Raw genomic sequence first — 21,448 nt, 5'->3', positions numbered from 1 at the left:
TGAGCCCAATAACTCAATTTTGGCTAAATTTCCAAGGTCCCCACTAGGTAGTTTGGCTTTAATTTCATTAGAAAAATATACTCAATTTTGGGTTGATTTAACGCAAAATTGAGTTCTTTCGACCCAAACATAAGAAAAGTTGCATTTACCCAAATTTGGCTTATTGGGCCAAAGTACCCCCATTGGGTAGATGCAGCTCTCTCTATTTTTGACAACATTCGTGTGGGAGAAAGAGAAAACCGAGAGATTTTGGGTTGAAACTATAATCGATATACTTAATTTTGGGTAAAGTAAACTCAAAAATTAGGTAAAAATATTTCTCCGTGTATGCTTTACTCTTTGCCAACAGCCCACCCAGCCACCCACTTCACCACCCTCAGCCCACACAATGCTGTTGTTTATTAGTAAACATTACTGCTGCTCCACTCACTCTCTCGCTTGTGCTTGCGCTCTCAGCAAAAGAGCATTCGAGAGTGCTGAGTTACTGAGAAACCGTGATATGCATTCGATTTCGATTCCGATTCTGCCTTTTTCAACGAGTCGTCATTCATGAGCAAGTGTTCGTTCTGAACGGATCAGTGTTGTATTTTGCGGTAGTAAACGTGTCTCAATTTTGATTCATGGAACTATTAAAAACATTAGTGTAATTAGTATCAGCTTATCATGTTCGGGTCGTGTAATCTAAATATGCTCTGGAAAAGTGAAAAACGTGTTGGATTTAGTGTTTCCTCCTAGCTAAACGGTGGGCGAATGGAAGAACTTGCCCCCTCAAGTGAAAAGAGGAAGTGCCTACTTCTCATTCCAGACGTCTGCCATCAGTGAATAATTTGCCTTCAAGGTGCGTTTCTGGTGTCGAATCGTAAAAGAGTGTATATGAGTGTGTGTGAGTGCATAGTGGCTCTCTTCTTGTGGTTGGCGGCAGTGGTCGTCGTCGTCGTGTGAAGAAGCTGTCTTCGAAGCCGCCGCCTGCTATGTTCCGTTGCCTGGCACTGGCAGTATATGCGAGACAGATGACTGTTAGATGAGTGAAAAAAATCAATCAAATAAATCTTCATTAATTATGGTGTTACGTTTCCCTTCTCTCTTGCTGGGCTAGTTTTATTACAGCCAGCTAGCAGCACGGTATAGGAACAAACCAGCGTGACAAGAAAAAGTCTCACGTCACGTTCGCATATAAATTCTCTGCGACGGAAAAGTTTCGGAACACACGGCTTCGGAATTATTGAAGGAAATATGTTACAACAGTGAACATGGCATTTGATTATAAACCTGTGCTCTACGTAAGCTTACAAGACTTGACTTAGTGACATAAGATTATGGTAATAATAAATTTCAATCATATCTCCTTACAAAGTAATCTCGTTAAATAGACAGATTGTTTGCATTGGTGTGGTATGTGTTAATGTGATTTCACGATTTACTGTGCATCAAACATTGTAACACAGCAACGAGAGAAACAAAGTGACAGACGGTGAGTACCCAAGTGCCACAATTCTAAACAATAACAATTATTACCTCAGGTGTACAATAATATTCCTACTGTACAACATTTCGAAGCCAATCTGAAAAATTTTCTCTCGCTACAACGCAAAATCAAACATGGTGGACAGCTATCGATTTTCCATTAAATTCCTCTTTTGCTAGGAATAAAATAAACGAAAAGAACATAAAATATTGTTCTTAAATGATATGCAATTTAAAACTTCCACCCCTCGTAGGTACCAACCTATCGTTCGTATCGTACAAATCCGCTCCGTCTCTTTTCGTTTTTACAATGGTGCTGCCGCCTCTATCACTATTCGTGTGCGTTGCACAGTGGAATCAACGTAAAAAGAGAAATGGCCAGAATATGTTTCATGTATGGTGTTGAATGAATGATTATACATATCGCACGGGGCTCAGATAGCCGTAGCGGTAAACGCGCAGCTATTCAGCAAGACCAAGTTGAGAGTCCTGGGTTCGAATCCCACCGGTCGAGGATCTATTCGGGTTGGAAATTTTCTCGACTCGCAGGGCATAGAAGTATCATCGTACCTCATCGGTCAATTGGCAAAGAAAGCTCTCAGCTAATACCTGTGGAAGTGCTCATAAGAACACTAAGCTGAGAAGCCGGCTCTGTCCCAGTTGGGACACGCCAGAAAGAAGAAGAACATATCGCACGTTTCGTCTAAAATTTGTGCAGGGAATTTCACTAGAGGTCAAACGAGTGGATTGTCTAAAAGTTATCGATAAGGCCAGACAGTGGAGGACCGAATAATAAGAAGGTTTGAAAATTTGAATATAAAAAATTCGAATCCTTGTAAAACATTCGATACGGATCGAAACTTCTGAGTAAAGCTAAGTATGCTGTTTCTCTCAAGAAAAGTAAAGAAATGACTTGACCAAATGGGTTAAGAAATTTCCTACAGGAAGCCCTTTTTGAAATGACATTTCTTTTCAAATGCGTACTGCGATCAGAAAAATGTGATTTTCTGGACCATTTCTGGGAAGAAATTTTTCACGCATCAAGATAGGCGATTCCCTTTCTTGTCAGTAGCAAACCAGCCTTAAGAAAACAATAGTAGTTTACGCAACAAGGTGCAGAATGAAGATTTTTACAGCACGAGTCGTACGTTCATCCAACGAGGCTTGCCGAGTTGGATAATTACGAAAAGTGCTGTAAAACTCGAGTTCTGCACCGAGTTGCGTACAACATTTTTTGCAATTTCATGTAAGGTTACTCGAGGAATTATTTTAAAACTATTTCTCATCAATTTGCACATAGCTATCCGTAGACATGTTTGAAAAATTCTGGTCATAGTAGGTTGTAATGAGCAATTGTCACAATTCTTCAAGCCATCGTCCGGGTAGCATCTTTATTTGAAATAATGAGCGATTCCAATTCTGATGTTCCGATTGATATTGTGTCGGAAGCAGGAGTAGCCCTGGCTGGTCTCCTACCGGAGCGATCTAATCCCGGATTTCTGAAGCTACCTTTACCAGCAGATTACACACCGCAATACAGCAACAGAAACGTCGACAGTTCCTCACTACAGTTTTGCTGTTTCAACATTTGAGCCCAGCAGTTCCTCGGCTGCAAGATTGTCTGTTCCGAGTCCAGTGCAAATAACGACAGGGAATTTCTAGCTGAAGATTCCATAGAAACAGTGAGAGCGATACAGTTTCGAAGTACCAACATTTGCGCCCAGTACCTTGACTGAAAGTTCGAATGTTCCAAACCCAGTTCAAATTGATAATTTGATTACCTGTGTTATTGATTTTTACCAAAAATAAATAGGTAGACAATTTTTCAATTATATATGCTTATTTGAACTGATAAAAGAAGTGATTAGTTTATTTAATAAAAGAAGAAAAATTATTGAACTGTCTTTTTTGTTCTTTTAATGATAATTGCACAGATATTAAGAACAAAAATTCATAGTCCTCTCCGTTTTTCTAATATCATTCATTACGTACTTCTCATGCATTAGTTATATAAAAAATCGTTGCGTTATGAACCATTACGCAACTGAAATGCGTTGCATAATGAGTCATTACCGAACGCTTTTCAGTTAGGTAATAGACTCATACGACATTGCGGGAAAGTAGGCCATTGCATAACGGGTAAGCGTGATGAAAAACAGCCTATTACGATGAGAAATTGCAAAAAGTCATTTTTGATCTCACAAGCAAACTCACTCTTTACACATTAACCCTTCCATCCTCAAAAAATTTAGCCAAATTTTTCTAAGGTTGGACCAGTATCAATCTACCTACTCTACTGAATGTCCCTATAAACGATGGATACGAGCAACAGAGAGAGAAGAGTCATTTTTCCATTTTATGGCACTCATATTTTTCCTGCTCCAAAAGTGGACGTCCATCGCAGACACAGGCATCTGTGTCTGGGTCTCCGAGCTAGCTTTTGAACATTCAGAGGAAACAGCCAGCTGTAAACGGGAAGGCAAAAACGAGTGAAAATTTATGATTATTTGATCAGTGTTTTATTTTTTAATTTATGTAAATAATTTTTATTGCATGCTCAATGTCGTGCTTGCTCGCTCTCGCTCGCAGTACCAAATGCTGGGCGCAACGAAGAGAAAAGAAATTTTAAAACCTGAACATTCACCCAGTTTGGATCAAATCGCATAGTGTTGTGTACATTCCGGACGGTTTCGGTCCAGAAGTGTAGAGTTGCATGTGAGCGAGAGGATTATTAATTCGTTTATCAAACACTACCACAAGGATATTAGAGGCCTGTGGCGATACTTTAGGATTCTGTCATGGTTAAGAAAGGTATATCGTGTTTCGGTACAAAAACCTTCGGTGCGTAGTACAAAAACCTTTCTCTTCTGATCAACCACTTTTTAGTTGATCTTTGGAAGGGTGTTAAATAGCAAATCTATTTCATGCCTAATCTTGGAACACTTTTGAATATCGTTTCACCCTTCACTACAAAATGCCAACCATTGTATGAATGAAATAAAATATCTCAATTAGAGTAAGACCATCATTTTTCGATTCTTTCATGTGATTTGGCTTACTTCGTATGAAAAACCAAAAGCAAGGTATAGAACTGTTGAAGGACGAAAATAAGAGCTACTTTATGCTACATATTTTAGATCCTCGAAAGAAAGCTAGAGACTTAGAATTCCATTATTAGTGGCGGCTTTTTTCTCTAGATCTAGATCATATGACGTTTGCAGGGCCGTCTCATGGTTAAGGTTTCATCTTGAGGAAATTTGGTACTCTAATTCTCTTCTGCATAAGTTGAACAACCCAAAAAAGTGGTTCTCAAAATTTGAACCGCAACAGCTGTCTTCTGCCTCCTATGAGCGACCCTGACTTTATGTATGTTAGCATTTCCTTTCCTATGCTCATCAATGCATAAAGTAGAAGAACGTGCGCTGCATTACGTCTCATATTCCAACTGTTACATACACATGTGATGGTCGGTGGATTTATCCCGAGAGAGATGAGAAGGCTGCGAGAGAGCACGATTGAGATACCTTATACTTTGTTAATGAACTTTGTATACGGCTTTCAAGAAGGAATGTCAATAAAAATAATAATCATCTTTTCTCCCTCTTCCACGTATGTTCTCCTCTTTGTCCAGACCATACGAAGCACGTCTTCTCACGATATCGAATGTTGTGTGCCCGTCCATTATCGCCAAGTCAAAAACATCATTTTTTATTACAGCGAAAAAGCACAGGGACTGGACAGCGATGGCGCATTCAGAATTTCAAACTGGAACTCACAATTACAGCACTGGCTGTTTGATACCCGGTCCGAGGCATTTTGTAGCCTTATGCATATTGAACTACTTGCACACAGAAACCCGTATGTGCCGATGGACTAAAAATAGGAAACCCTCTTGAACGTCATCAAGAGGATAAACTTTGACGATGCTTTTAAGCAAACAAGTGTTGAAAACCTCCCCCTTTGGGTGCTCTACGCTATATTGTACCTGCTAGTATGACGACTCTCATTTCTCCGGAGCTGCCTCTAAGCACTGTGTATAGCAACGAAAAAGAAAGGGGTTAAACTAATGGCTTTTATCAGATTTCTGCTTTTGATTTGGCTTCAAGTTCTGGTCCGTTATCATCGTACTCCTATCGCTATATACCTACCGTACCTAATATTCAAAAGATTATTCAAACGAATAAATTATTACCAGTCAGGGTGTGGTTGAGATATCGATAACATGCTTTGTTCTAATGATAAATTATTAATGAATTATTGCAAATCTATCATATTTATGAGTACCTACACACTAAATCCAACACTCGATGCTCGGTACTTATAAGTTCAGCTTATACTTAGCTTTTATCTCAAGCTTATACTGAGAACTGTAAAGGAGGCTTTTTTTGGTCGATTATTTGTAAACTCATTTACTGAGTCCGGTCGAATTTATTGTTGTTATGTGGGTTAAATATTATATTATAATTATATTCTCATTTAGTTCATTTAGATAACACTGAATCAACAGTTTCACGCCCCAATGCTTGGTTCGTGGCCACATCTCGGCTCTGCTCCACGCTCGCCAAATCGTTGTGTGTACTTGGTTCGCCCACCTATCTCGTTGCGCTCCTTTCCCAAAGAGAAACGAATCGAGCACCATCTTTGCAGGAATGTTGTACGGCATTCTATCAAGATATCCTGCCTATCGTATCGCTCTTGCTTCACAATACTAAGTTCGTCGTAGAGGTTAGTTAGGTCGTGGTTCATCCTTCGCCATCACAGATAATCTTAACACGTGGCGTTCGAAACCTCTAAGACGACCCACTAAAACCAGCCCACTGTACATGAGCAATTCTCGCTGAACAGCTCAAGTGGTGTACAGAGTTCACCGACATTACCCTTGGCCTCAGACGCTCATCTCCCCGGAACCACCTTACGGTATTTCTTCGGGGAGGGGCAAGTGCATATAGCACAACATATGTAGCAGAAGTAGCCTAGGCAAACTGCTTCTCCTAGCCGACTTAATCAATGTTACAAGTGACCAGCCTCGGTAGGGCTAACCATCGTTTCCCCTCCGCATGTAGCGAGCATGCGATTTCTCACAACAATGAAACGGAGGCCATCGAACACGAAATGATCCGCTGTTTCCTCCACACCAGCACAATTGGGGCACGCAGGAGATTCTGAGTGCCCGAACCTATGCAGGTACTGCCTATAGCAATCATGTCCTGACAGAAACTGCGTCAGGTGGAAGTTCACTTCCCCATGGTTTAACACATTTGGTATTAGCTGATAAGTCCATCTACCTTTAGTAGAGTTATCCCATTCCTGCTGCCAACCTTTGAGCGTTGCCTCTTTACACGCAAACTCCTCTGGTAACTCTTTGGTTGAAGCATTGACATTGAACATCTTCCTTGATGATGAGCATGATGGACGTCATCTGGGCTATGATGCAAACGGCCTTTTTAGAAACCGTTCGGAATGCGCTTGCTACTCTTAAACAAATAATCCTATACGAGCTTTTCAACTGCTTTGGGTTTCTGCCCGCTCTAAGCGCTTTTGATCAGATTGGTCCTCCATACCTTAGTATGGATAGCGCCACGCTTGCCAGAAGCTTGCGTTTGCTGGCAATTACAGCAGAGCTGTTAGACATCATCCTCGATAGCGCCGCTATAGCCGTAGATGCCCTTTTACAGGCATATTCAACGTGGCTGAGCTTGTCATCGATCATTATCCCAAGATGCGTAAGGGATCGCTTGGACTCTATGGTGCAATCACCTACCGAGATAAGCGCCCGTTGCCCGAACTTGCGGTTGTTGACCACCTTAGTCTTTTGACGGGCCAGTTTCCTAGACTTCATCCATTCCTCAACTATGGAGATAGAATGCGCTGCTGTCAACTCTACTTCTTCCATCGATTCGGCATAGACTACTAGGGTGATATCGTCAGCGAACGTCATCGTACATCGCGTTCCATAAGATCGTTCCCAGAATTGAACCTTAAGGTACTCTCGAAATAATTCAAACGCTTTTCTGTCCCTTTTCTGTGTCATTCTGTAGAATCATACCATCAAAACAGCTTTATAGAAGCTTACACAATTGGACCGGTACCTTGAGGAGGTGAAGTGCGTGGGCTATCGCTTCCCAGCTTGCGCTGTTGAACGCATTCTTCACATCCAGAGTGACAACCGCGCAGTAACGGATGTCCCTCCTTTTATGCTCGATTGCCACCTCAGCAGTCTGAACAATCGACTGGACAGCGTCCAGAGTAGATTTACCTTTCCTGAATCCAAACTGGTTGTTGGACAGGCCGTCCGCACCTTACGTATACGGTACTAGCCTGTTGAAGATCAACCTCTCCAATAACTTGCCAGTCGTATCTAGTAGACAAATAGGGCTATACGCCGACGGGTCACCTGTTGGTTTCGCCGCCTTTGGTAGTAGCACCAATTTCTGTTGCTTCCATACGTCCGGGAAGATTCCTTTGATCTGTGCAGCGTTGCCTCGTGGTTCTGATTCTGAACATGTAGTAGGCCCGATTTTCACAACCGATGTTCCTCTGTATTTCACGAATAACGTAAGATGAACTCATCAACCACCTCGGAAATATCCCCGTTTATCGTTAAATCCTCCAGGCTAATTTTGGCGCGCTTGGTTCTTCCTACTAGCGTGTACTTTGCAATTGCTACAAGTCCGACTTTTGCTGCCTAACATATAAAGCGGGTGTACAAGTTTGTATTCGCGAAGCAATCAAATTGACTGGATCTGTTGTATATCGTTCCTCGGCTGTTAAACCCAGCTTTCCATTAAGCACCTACTAGCGCTTTATTGAATAACAAGTATGAAAGTCTACCTTGTGCCGTCCGAATTTTTTTTCTCATTTTCTTCTTCTTGGAATTACATCCCCACTGGGCCAAAGCCTGCTTCTCAGCTTATTGTGCATTGAGCACCTCCGAAGTTATTAATTGAAAGCTGTTGAATGTGTTTTTATACTTTCACTATTGGAACATCTATCTTCCTATCCTATCGCAAAATCCTATCTTCCATATCTTTTTTACCATCCTTACTATACCATAGTATACTTACATATCCTTACTATAAAATAGTGTACCGTGATATTTTCAGCTTTTTCGGTGGTGATTTAAAGGTGGTCCAAAGACGATGTAGGCTTATATGGAAATTACTTTGGAGAAGAATTAAAAAATGTTTCAAACACGTTAGTACTGTAGTGGAAAAGCACCATTTTTCGAACTAGCACTAATTTTCGACCCATTCATACGATTTTGGCCTACTTTGTATGAAAATCCTAAAATTGGCACAGAATTCTTGTGGGTCGAAAATTAGTGCTTTTCCCGAAATGTGAGTACAAACTTATCATCTCATATTGAGAACACGTCATTTAAACCAAAATGAAGCAAGGTAATGAGGAAATAAATCCTTTTTGTTCTAATATTATTTGGGATTGTTTCAGAACTTTTCAGGGCAAAAATTACAAATGGAGCTGAATAATAGCAAATATTTTCTTGTATATTTCTTCATCTATCCGTCAGATTGAATTACTCTAATCGGCAACTTTCTTTATTATGGTTTGATGTATGAGTCTTTATTATGGGATGATAACTTTAAACTTACATTACATTACTAGCGTGTTTGAAACATTTTTCTCCATAATAACTTCCATATAAACATACATCGTCTTTGGATCATCTTCAAATCTCCACCGATATAGATGAAAATTTCACAGAACACTATCTTTATCGTAAGGATGGTGAGGAAAATATGGGAGATCGAAATTTCAAAATTGTTTGCCTTCTGAACCGCCATAATCTACCATACACAAAGTTATTAGGATTTCTCAAAGTCGCTCAAAAGATTTTTTTAATAATTACGAACTACCCAAATAACCAATAAGCATTTTATTCCGCCCTGCGTGCTTATATGATGCTTTTATACAACTGACATGTCCTATATTAGCAGTATAATAGCCCTATAAGGCTAAAAAGGTGAATTAGTGGGCTAGTGGTTACTGGGGTAATCATAAAGTACCATTAGTAGTACCCTCTGATTAATTTCAGCTCCTACATTGTTTTCCGTATGGACGAATTATTGTCTTGAAATAATTAGCAAAAAAATGTTTTTAAATTCGAGAAAATATACTGGTATCAAGTTAGCCCAGTCTCCCCTTTGTAAAGAATTATGCTAAAACAAAAAATCATAACCAAACTACCTAAACCCTATTGATAATTGGTTGGTATTCATCATTCAAAAGATTTTATGCAAGGAAAAATCGTATTGACTTTTGTGATGGCGTTCCACGAGTTGATTAACGAATAGAATATTTTTAATAAATGTATTATTTATTAAAAACATTCTATCCGTTGACTCACTCGTGGAACGCCACTAAAAAAGTTTGTGCTTGGGAGAAAACCTTATTAGGTATATGATTTTTTGCCGGATAAAAAGTTGGAAGTAAATGATTCTAGAAATTCTGTTCTACAAATAAATAGTACAATTGTTTTTTATCGACAATATACGTTACCCACTAGCTCAACTACTGGTATAGTCCTTATGTATGTAAAAATGCTTTTAGATATCATAGGGCGAGTAACGGGTAGAGGAATAAAAAATCGCCAAAAAATAACAGTGGCTCGTTTCCAATATCTAAATACGCCATTCTATTCAGCATTTCTATTCTATTCAACGTGAAAAATAATCATAGAATGATAAAATCGTTGAATCTTTCGAAAAACCACTACCATTATTGAAACATGTGCTAGTAATAGTGGTATTGTTGACTTCTATTCCTAAAACAGTAGTTTACATTGATTTTCCATAAGACACTATTATATGAACGTACGTGATGCAAAGGAGCAAACAAGCTAAGGTTTTTAAAGGTTTTCTACTATTTCCTTACTAAATACCAAGTTTTTTTTACACATTCATTTTATTTTGACAAGAGCTATTAGCGGTAAATTCACAGGTCGGGTCGAAGATCTTAACGGCTAGGAAATTTTTTCGACTTCTGAAGCGTCTTATCACGATGCATGATATGAATTTTGATTATCTGTAACTTGTTGTATTCATATTTAACTTTAAGGTGAAGATAAATCGAAGCCAAACCTCAAATTTTCAAGAGCACGGATCTGGAGAACCAAACATCCGTTTGAGCTGAAAACTTAATCGATTGGTCACTCGCTGGTGTTGACCAATCGATTATGTTTTCAGCTCAAACAGGTGTTCGGTTCTCCAAATTTGTGAAAATTTGAGGTTTGGCTTCGATTCATCTTCACCTTAACACATTTATTTTAAAATCCCATCGAAGATATCTAGTGCAACAAAATGTATGTAGGGAGCCGGATCCTATTCTTGGCACTTTTAATTCACTTCGGCAGTGGGGTTTTTTGAAAGCTACTGATCTCATATTTGGCCACTCTACGCGTCTTACTGAAGCGCTTCTCATTGCAAAGTTTCAGACGATTCGGCCGAGAAAACCCACACATGCCAACGTGAATCATGGAAGTGCCTAAGTAGCTCTGCACCCTATAATGACAAAAAAACAGAATACCGAAAATTTTGTCTTAAACAAGCATTTATGTTACGTTTATAAAGACGTTTTCAAAATTTTACGAACGGTATATGCTAAGTGGAACTCCGTTATATTTTAATGTGTCAGCAATGACTCATATAATACCATCATTCTGATTTAAACTTCTTTTTTTGCGTCAGTAATTTATATTTAATTTACGGTACTCTATATCATTTTATATTATTATAAACTTTTTCTTATCTATTGTTTATTTGAAAAGTATTGCTTTGAAATTTCAATACTTTTTAGCTAGTAGTTAGCTAGAACAGCCTTTTTTTGCAGCAAAATACGAATGACAATGTAATATAATATAATAATATGAATAAGTGCCACTTTTATTGTCATGTTTTTCAGACCTTTTGGGCCTGTTATTAAAATTTTAATAATTAAACGACATCATAAGCTTCTGCATTTAGTGGACTAAGAAAAAAATCCTAATGATAATGGTTTGCAGTTGAAATATGCTAACCCAAATTATTTTCTGTAGTATCTACAATTACATCAATTATAATAGAGCTAAACGATAATACTTTTGTATGATTACAATAGAACGAATGTATCGAAGTTTCAAATAAACTAGCTTCGTTTCTGCTGATCCCAAGCTTATTAGGGCTGTTCACATAAATATTCCAAATTTGTTTAAAGCTTGCGAATGTGCTTGAACATCAAATACAGCAAACCCATTTATCAACAACTCGAAACGCTACGCAGTAATAACCCGATGCCAATACGTTCGAACGAACCGAAGGCTGTGTACCGGGTGTCGGGTGAAACTGGATCCCAGCAGAATATGCAATATTTGTTTGCGTATATCCAGACATTTGTGAACGAGCGATCTATGTTTTGGTTATACTGCGCAAACTCGGCAATTTTCTAGTAGGTGGCAATATTTGACAGATATTAATTGCTCAAAAGGGAACCCCTAATGGGGACTAAATTGAATTGTAGAGCAGAAATTGAATAATTCTGTGCGAGCTGTTGGGAGTGAAAATGGGAAAGATTTCGTAATTCTTTTATAGAATAATCAATAAAACTGAAGAACCGAGATATGGTGTATTACGGTAGAAATAAAAAATAGTAATTTTAACACGTTGTTAAAATATTCAAACGTTTTAAATATATATTGTGCACTCTTTGCAAATCCATGCATCATTCATGATGGCAACATATTTCTTCTATAACGATCGATACTCGACAGAGCCATTAATTTCCACAAGAGTTCAAATTAATGAATTCAAATAAAATTAACGATTTCATACAGCCAACCACCACATACATACTGAAACCCATTCAATGCCTACAAGTGATGATGCTACTGATAGTTGGACGTCATACAAAAATGTAATCTAACCACCTGCGTTTGCCCGAGTCTGGTCTAGTAGCCAGTGTAGGGTTGATGCTTGCCTGTTAATACAGTAGTGTTACGATTTTGACACTGTCGCTGTTGTTGATTATAATTTGTAGATTACAGTTGTTAGTTGCATTAAATATATTAGTTGAATGTATCCAGAGACTGCTCACGTGAATAAAACATTTAATTCAACATTGCATCAAATATTTTAGTCAATTTAGATAATTCACTAGATCCACTATAACGGGTCTTATACAATCATTATTATATAAAAACATTCGTTTCTTAGGTTGGTTGCACTTGTCTATTATATCATTACATATAGCAACTGTAAGCACTAAAGCGTTTGGCTACAGTTGTCTTCCTCTTCGGAAGTCTATAGCTAAGTATATTGACAGCTAAAAGGAGGAGCTGTCAAGAAACGTTCAGCCTGTAGAGCTTAGTGACATTTGAACACACGAACACCCGCTTACGCTCATCATATTGTCGGCGCGGTAAAAAGTTAGAAGTGGTTCCTCGCCGAAGTTGGATTTTTCTCAAAACCTATGGGAGATACCCTACTTCGGAAGTGGTCCATTCGATTCCCATCTTGATGCGCTCGAATGCGCCCTACTTCCGAAGTAGGGTATCTTGCATAGATTCCGAGAAAAATCCAACTTCGGCGAAATGCATTTTCCAACGATTGATCGAACTTACAATACATAGTTTGTTTTTGATTTCCCTCGAGAAACTTTCAGACGCATTCCAGACTCATCAAAATCCATATGGAAATATTACCCATTTTTCGAGACAGATTGTATATTATTTGCCTCTGAATCCTCCACATCTACACTAGGGCACCCATACCATTGAGCGTGATAACCACTATAGTGTCTGACTGTCTATAGTAGCAACGATATAAAGATGTTTCAAGAGTTTTGTTGTTGGTGAATTCATCTCCTCTCGCGAAATCTAAACATACAATATGAATTACCGACTTCAGTAGTATTATGACACGAAATTGGAAAAGACAAAATTTGCAGGATTGGTAGCGAGTCACCATAGCGTGTCAATAAAATTTAAACTGTTAAATTTTCTGAAAAAAAAATTCTGTTGAAATATAGTGCATTTTTTTTAGATTTCTTTATTAGTATCATTCCAAACATTACATTCATTATTTCTTATATCTAGGTATTCTGTGTTATTAGACAACACTACCATCCTAATATGGTAAAACAAATCTATGATGTTATTTACATTTTGTTAACAACATATTACATTTCATTTGCCGTAGCAGTTCCGATTTTTTACAGGTGAGTTGATTTCATCTGCTTATAAGAGAAAAAAAACGTTTTTAATATACTTAACCTAACTTAACCTAAACATATAACGCATTAATCGTGGCAATAGAAGATTGTAACGATTTTTGCCTGAAATTATTAATTATTTTATTTGACATTTGTTCCAATGTTTCAACATTGGATATTCTATGTAACTCATTGGTACTATACCAGGGAGGAAGCCTCAGAATCATTTTCAAAATTTTATTTTGAATTCTCTGCAGAGCTTTCTTCCTGGTACTACAACAGCTAGTCCATATTGGTACAGCATACAACATGGCTGGCCTGAAAATTTGTTTGAATATCAAAAGCTTGTTCTTATGACAAAGTTTTAATTTTCTATTAATAAGGGGATAGAGACATTTTACATATTTGTTACATTTAGCTTGAATGCCCTTAATGTGATTTTTGAAAGTTGAATTCTTATCTAGCATGAGCCCTAGATACTTAATTTCATCTGACCAATTTATTGGAATCCCTCTCATCGTGACAACATGTCTACTTCCAAATAAAGAGCTTTTGGTTTATGTGAGAATATTATTAGTTGAGTTTTGGAAGCATTAGGAGAAATCTTTCATTTTTGCAAGTATGAAGAAAAAATATCCAAACTTTTTTGCAATCGACTACAGATGACACGCAGACTTCGTCCTTTGGCGGAGAGGCCTGTGTCATCCGCAAACAAAGATTTTTGACATTCCTGAGGTAACTCAGGTAAGTCAGATGTGAACATGTTATATAAAATTGGTCCCTAAATGCTGCCTTGGGGAACACCAGCTCTTCCAGGAAGTCTTTCAGATCTGGAGTTCTGATAATTAACCTGAAGCGTACGATTTGACAGATAACTTTGAATTATTCTAACAATGTATGTTGGAAAATTAAAGTTTTTTAATTTTACAATCAAACCTTCATGCCAAACACTGTCGAATGCTTTTTCTATGTCTTGAAGAGCAAGACCAGTAGAATAGCCTTCAGATTTGTTGGAACGGATCAAATTTGTTACACGTAAAAGTTGATGAGTGGTCGAATGTCCATGGCGAAAACCGAACTGTTCATTGGCAAAAAATGAATTTTCGTTGATGTGGGCCATCATTCTGTGCAAAATAACCTTTTCAAAAAATTTACTAATGGAGGAAAGCAAACTGATTGGACGATAGCTAGAAGCTTCTGCAGGATTTTTGTCTGGTTTTAAAATTGGATCAACCTTAGCATTTTTCCATTTGTCAGGAAAATATGCTAATTGAAAACATTTGTTAAATATATCAACTAAAAATGACAAGCTACTTTCTGGAAGTTTCTTGATGAGGATGTAGAAAATTCCATCATCGCCAGGAGCTTTCATATTTTTGAATTTCTTAATAATTATTCTCACTTCTTCCAAATCAGTCTCCCAGGCATTTTCGAAAACGTTCTCTTGATTGAGAATATTTTCGAACTCCTGAGTAACTTGATTTTCAATTGGACTAGTAAGTCCTAAATTAAAATCGTGCGCACTTTCAAACTGCATAGCAAGTTTTTGAGCTTTTTCGCAATTAGTTAGTAATAATTTGTTTTCCTCTTTCAATGCCGGTATTGGCTTCTGAGGTTTTTTCAAAATTTCAGATAATTTCAAAAAGGGCTTAGAGCCAGGGTCCAATTGAGAAATTTTATTTTCAAAATTTTTGTTTCTTAATTGTGAAAAACGTTTCTTGATTTCTTTCTGCAAATCCTGCCATATAATTTTCATAGCAGGATCGCGAGTGCGTTGAAATTGCCTTCTCACGTTTTTAAGACGGATCAAGAGTTTAAGATCATCGTCTATAATCACGGATTCAAATTTTCACATATTGGAATTGCAATGCTCCTGGCTTCAACAATGGAATTTGTTAAAGTTTCAAGAGCATTGTCAATATCAAGTTTAGTTTCTAAAGAAATGTTAACATCAAGATTAGAGTCAACATACGTTTCATATATATTCCAGTCGGCTCGTAAATAATTGAAAGTGGAGCTGATAGGATTGAGAATCGCTTCATGGGATATTTGAAATTTAACAGGGAGATGATAAGAATCAAAATCAGCATGAGTAACTAATTCGCCACAAAGATGACTAGAGTCGGTTAAGACCAAGTCAATCGTAGATGGATTTCTAGAAGAGGAAAAACATGTAGGGCTATCAGGGTATTGAATTGAGAAATGTCCTGAAGAGCACACATCAAATAAAATTCTGCCGTTGGAATTACTTTGAGAATTATTCCATGACCGATGTTAGGCATTAAAGTCACCAATGACAAGAAATTTTGACTTATTGCGAGTCAATTTTCGCAAGTCAGTTTGGAGCAAATTAACTTGCTGTCCAGAGCATTGAAAAGGTAAATAGGCAGCTATGAAAGTATATTTACCAAACTGTGTTTCAACAGAAACACCTAATGTTTCAAAAACTTTAGTTTCAAATGACGAAAACAGTTGATGTTTTATACGCTGAATTATGGGCTGAATTTTGTCTGCAAAACGAAACAATTGTTCATGGGTTCTTCAACAGAAATTTCGAAGGGATTTCCAACCTACCCCTTAAAGAATTCGCTCCATAAATTTCTCTAAAATTTTATCTTGGTATTCAATATCAAATTCGGTCAAATATTTTGGTATGAATAATTACAGAAATTTAGATTGAAATTCCAGAAAAAGCACCAGACAAGAATTCTGACAGAAAGAATTCTCTTTTATGTTTTTTTTCAACAGTTCCATTCAAATAGGTTTATCAACGATATAAAAAAAAAAAACATTGATGATTTTATATAGGGTGACTAGCTGTAATTTCGACAGTTTTGTTCGCTTCGTCGTGAGTAATTTTTCGAAAGCAATTGGGTTCGAATTTTGCATCAACACTTTTAGTATATAGCGCATCTCCCTGTCGAATTTCTGACGATTTGGTCTATAAAACCCCCCATGACAAAGAAAAAAAAAGCGCAAGAAAAAACGTAAATTCCCCTGAGTAGAATTTTTGCCAGAATACATAATTTTACATTTTCCTTTGAACTCCATAAATTTTCGCGTACATCTTTTCGCACTTCTACAGTATTTAAAAAATGTTCAATACTTTGAGGGAAATAAATTGATGATATGATATGATAGATTATTAAATATTGCACGGGCTCACAACACGAGAATTGCATAATTTATGCTTATGTGGGTGCATAATTTCGTCTATTTTTTGCCTGTGAAACAATTTTACTTTAAAACATAATATAAGCTATAACTTTTTTTTAAATTGTGATATATTTTTAAGTTGTTGACAAAATCTTGATTATTTTTTTTTTTTTTTTTTTTTTTTTTTTTTTTTTTTTTTTTTTTTTTTTTTTTTTTTTTTTTTTTTTTTTTTTTTATCTTTATTAGTATCATTCCAAACATTACATTCATTTCTTATATATAGGTGTTCTGTGTTATTAGACAACACTATCATCCTAATTTGGTAAAACAAATTTAAGATTTAATTAACATTTTGTTAACAACATATTACATTTCATTTGCCGTAGCAGTTCAGATTTTTTACAGGTGAGTTGATTTCACCTGCTTATAAGAGAAAAAAAAACGTTTTTAATATACTTAACCTAACTTAACCTAACTTAACCTAAACATATAACGCATTAATCGTGGCAATAGAAGATTGTAACGATTTTTGCCTGAAATTATTTATTATTTTATTTGACATTTGTTCCAATGTTTCAACATTGGATATTCTATGTAAAAAATCTTGATTATTGTTTCAACTACTAAAGAGCTTATTTTGCTAGAATAATACCTGCTTGAGCAACAGAATCTGTGGAATTTGGAGCAAGTGTGCCAACTTACGCAAATTGTTCTCTAACTTTGTCCTAAGCTTATTAAAACCACTAATTTAGCCTTATGGCGTTAGTTTCTCATCTTCTCGTAAGCACTTTGCCATTAAAAAGGAAAGAGCTTCTCAAATATAATCCGAAATAGCGTATTTCTCTGCATAGCGTATTTCTCTGCAAGTGTGCCACCCATATGGGGCAAGACGGTAATCAAAAAAACATCGTATAATGTTCTACACGTAGTGACAATTTCTTGAATTCCTATTTATATTACTTAGAAAACAGAGGCTAATCAATTGATAAATCAAAACATGTTTTCAAATTTACCGTCGTAATTACGTACGAAGTACGCGAAGAAACAGAGCAGTTTTCAATCATATTTTGTTCATTATCTTCTTCTTGGCAATACGTCAGAGCCTGCTTCTTAGCTAAGTGTTCAATGAGCACTTTCACAGTTATTAACTGAGAGCTTTCTTTGCCAAAGTTGAAATTTTCGCAGTAGTATGTCGTGTTGCAGGTACGATAATACTTTATGCCCAGGGAAGTCAAGTAAATTTCCATTACGAAAAGATCGTGGACCTGCCAGGAATCGAAACCAGACATCTTCAGCATGGCTTTGCTTTGTAGCCGCGGACTCTAACCACTCGGCTAAAGATATCTGCATACGCATATTTTGCTTAACTATCAGGTGAGTTTTCTGATGGGTGTAAGTAGCTGTCCAATCAATTATCCTTCCCTGTCCCTTGGCTATTGCAAAGACGTGGCCAGGAATATTTTGGGCTGGGGAAGATAAGAAGAAGGCAACCCTCATATAGCGACCGAGGGTTGTACCACTTACGAATTTGTGAGAAATGCCAAATGTCAATGTTGCTACATTCCCTAATATAATAAGCACCTTTGAAATATTTGTTCAAAATATCGGTCCGCACCTGTACTGTATTCGAATTGTACGGTACAAACGAAGGATTACGAGCCTAGCTTGATATGCAATGCTCTCCACAGTTTGCTGCACATTACCTAACCACACGGTATCACGGCTGGTTGATGGCACCACTGACATAAAGTACGTACTCCTAAAAACACCACACAAACGAAGTCTTGGCCCAGGGAAAGCTTTTTTGAAATGTTTTTCTTCCATTTGTACTGCTATCCAACCAAGGATGTTATATTGTGTTGGATCGTTGCCGAGCGGTATACAGAATGGTTCCAAATTGGAAATTTAATGCGAGCCGAGAGGTATAAAGAGAAGAATAAATTTACCAACACATAGGGAGTGAAATTGGATTCAGAAACGGCTTTTGTGATCCATCGACAGGGTTCTTATGCCATATAAAAGGGAAAAACGGGAGAGAAGACTCTCACTGCTGCAATGTCTGCGTGAGTGAGAAATCTTTATTACCACATTGTGAGCATAAAAAGTGCATGTGCTCTGGTCTGAGGTAACAGATAGGGTAGCAACGAGACGCTGGTTGGGCGGCACAGGCTCATAAAACATGTGTTTAATGCGATGGCTTAAAACCGAGGAAGCTCATGCAACATGAGCCAAGTGGGGTTCACAGCAGCAGAACGCGCCTGGTCTGACCGGCGATATAGCACAGGAAGGTACGTACAAACAAGGCCCATTTGTTATTAGTTCGGGCAGATTCGACACGTTTGCGCTATAGTCTAGTCTACAGAAATATTATGTGGTTTGGTTGTACACAGCAAAAAAATATTACTATCATACCATGGTAGGCTTACCTTAGCCTTACGTATGCCACTATAAAGCAAAACCATGTTGAAAGTTTCCGGGTCCAGAATATTTTCGTTCAAGGAAATTCCTTGACTTTCCAGGAGACATTACGTGGCAAACAAATACGATATAATAATGAAGTTCCCTTTTGAATTTTCTGTGGTATTTCCTTCGAAATTTCCTATGAAGTGCCCTTCGGAATTTCATTCTGAACTCATTGAAATTTTCTTCGAAATTTACTTCGGAGTTTCTTTTTGAGTTTCCTTCGAAATTTGCTTTGGAATTTTCTTTGGAGTTTCCTTCCGAATTTCTTCTAGAGTTTGTTTTGGAATTTCCTGTGTAATTATCTTTGGAGCTTCCTTCAGAATTGTATTCGAAATATTATTTGGAAGTTCTTTCGAAGCATTGGAATTTACTTTGGAATTTCCTTCGAAATTTTCCTTGGAGCTTTCTTCGGAATTTCATTTGGGATTTCTTTTGGACCTTTGAAATTTAGTGCGGAATATTCTTAGAAATTTCTTTTACAATTTTCTTTGGAATTTCTACAGAGTTTTCTTGAGAATTTCCTTACAAATTTGCTTTGGATATTCCATAGAAAATTTCTTAGAAATTTTCTACGAAATTTTCTTTTAACTTCCTTTGTTCATTGCAATTTGCTTCGGGATTTGCTTTGGAATTTTCTTTGGAATTTCCTTAGAAATTCCCTATTGAATATGCTTTGGATATTTTTCAGAATTGTCGTCGGAATGTCCTTTGGAATGTGCTTCAGAATTTCTTTTAGAATTTTATTCAGTTTTTTTTTTTAATTTTTTTTTCGGGATTTCCCTTATATTTTGAAAGTTTCCATCGAAGTTTCCTTTGGAATTTCTTTTGGAGCTGTGATTTTTTCTTCAAAATTTCCTTAGAAATTCCTTTTTGAATTTTATTCGGAATTTGCTTTGAATTTTTTTTATGGAGTTTCCTATGGAGTTTTTGGAATTTCCTTTGGAATTTTCCACGGAATTTTCTTCGGATTTTCCTTTGGATTTTTTTCGGAATTTCCTTTGGAATTTTCTATGCAATTTTCGTCAGAATTTCCTCTGAAATTTGCTTCGGAAATTCCGTTGGATTTTTTTAGTTTCCTTCGGAATTTACTTTGGAATTTCCGTCGAAATTCCCTTAGGAGTATCCTTTAAAATTCCTTTGCAGTTTTCTTTGAGGCTACTTATCAAATTTTCTTCAGAATTTCCTTTGGAATTCCTTTATTACTTCCTTCAAAATTCTCTTTGAAATTTCTTTCGGAATTTCGTTTGAAGTTTACTTCCAAATTTGTTATAGAGTTTCCTCGGAATTTCCTTTGGAATTTCCTATGGAGATTTCGGAATTTTATTTAGAAGATTTGATTGGAATTTTTTACCGAATTTTCCTTTGGACTGTTATATGTAATTTTCATCAGAATTTCCGTTGAATTTTCTCGGAATTTACTTTGGAATTTCCTTCGAATTGTTTTTTCGGAATTTTCTTAGGAGTATCCTTAAAAATTCCTTTGTATTCTTCGGAACTTCATATCTCATTTACTTCAGAATTTCCTTTGGAATTTTTTCATGAATTTCTTTCAGTAAGTTGCTTTAGGAAGTTATTTTGGATTTCTTTGGAATTACTTTCGGAATTTCCTTCTTCAGTTCTTCAAAATTTTCTTCGGCGTTTCCTTTGGAATTTCTTTTGGAATTTCTTCTGGAATTGCCTTCGGAATTTCCTTTGGAATTCGCTTCGGAAGTTCCTTTGAAATTTTTTATGGAATTTCCTTTGCAATTTCTTTTAGAGCTGGCTCGGAATTTCATTTGGAATTTTCTGCGACATTTTCGTCCGAGTTTTCTTTGGAATTTGCTTCGGAACATCCTTCAAAAGTCCATTCGGATTTATTTTTATGGAATTTCTTTTTGAATTTGCTTTGGAATTTCTTTCGGGATTTGCTTTGGAATTTCGTTTGGAATTTCTTTTGGAGCTACCTTTGGGAGTTGATTTGGAATTTTCTACGTTATTTTCGTCGAAATTTACTTTGCAACTTGCTTCGGAATTTCTTCTGGAGTTTCCTTCGGAATTCCTTTTGGAGCTAAATTTGATTCGGAATTTCATTTGGAATTTCTTTTGAAGCTTTGAAATTATTTCGGAATTTTCTTCGAAAGTACCTCTATAATTTTCGTTTCCTCTGGAATTTCCTTCGGTATTT

General features: G+C 36.8%; 1 protein-coding gene across 4 annotated transcripts in view; it reads left to right on the top strand.

The window, feature by feature from the left end:
- Positions 1–547: 547 nt before the first annotated feature.
- LOC5574366 overlaps positions 548–21,448 on the top strand; it is an 88,156-nt gene continuing 67,255 nt past the window's right edge. The window contains exons 1-2 of one of the 4 annotated variants that reach the window (XM_021844497.1): positions 747–838; positions 1,097–1,471. The gene's annotated coding sequence lies outside the window, so the exon portion shown is untranslated. Of the gene's footprint in view, positions 839–1,006; positions 1,472–21,448 lie in introns of those variants that run through there. The other 3 variants (XM_021844498.1, XM_011495281.2, XM_021844496.1) reach the window with 3 other exon arrangements.

The sequence above is a fragment of the Aedes aegypti genome, chromosome 2, assembly GCF_002204515.2.
Source record: "Aedes aegypti strain LVP_AGWG chromosome 2, AaegL5.0 Primary Assembly, whole genome shotgun sequence".
Classification (NCBI taxonomy): Eukaryota; Metazoa; Arthropoda; class Insecta; order Diptera; family Culicidae; genus Aedes; species Aedes aegypti.
The sequence above is the reverse complement of the archived record's forward strand: the minus strand, read 5'-3'. Positions and strand labels throughout refer to the sequence as shown.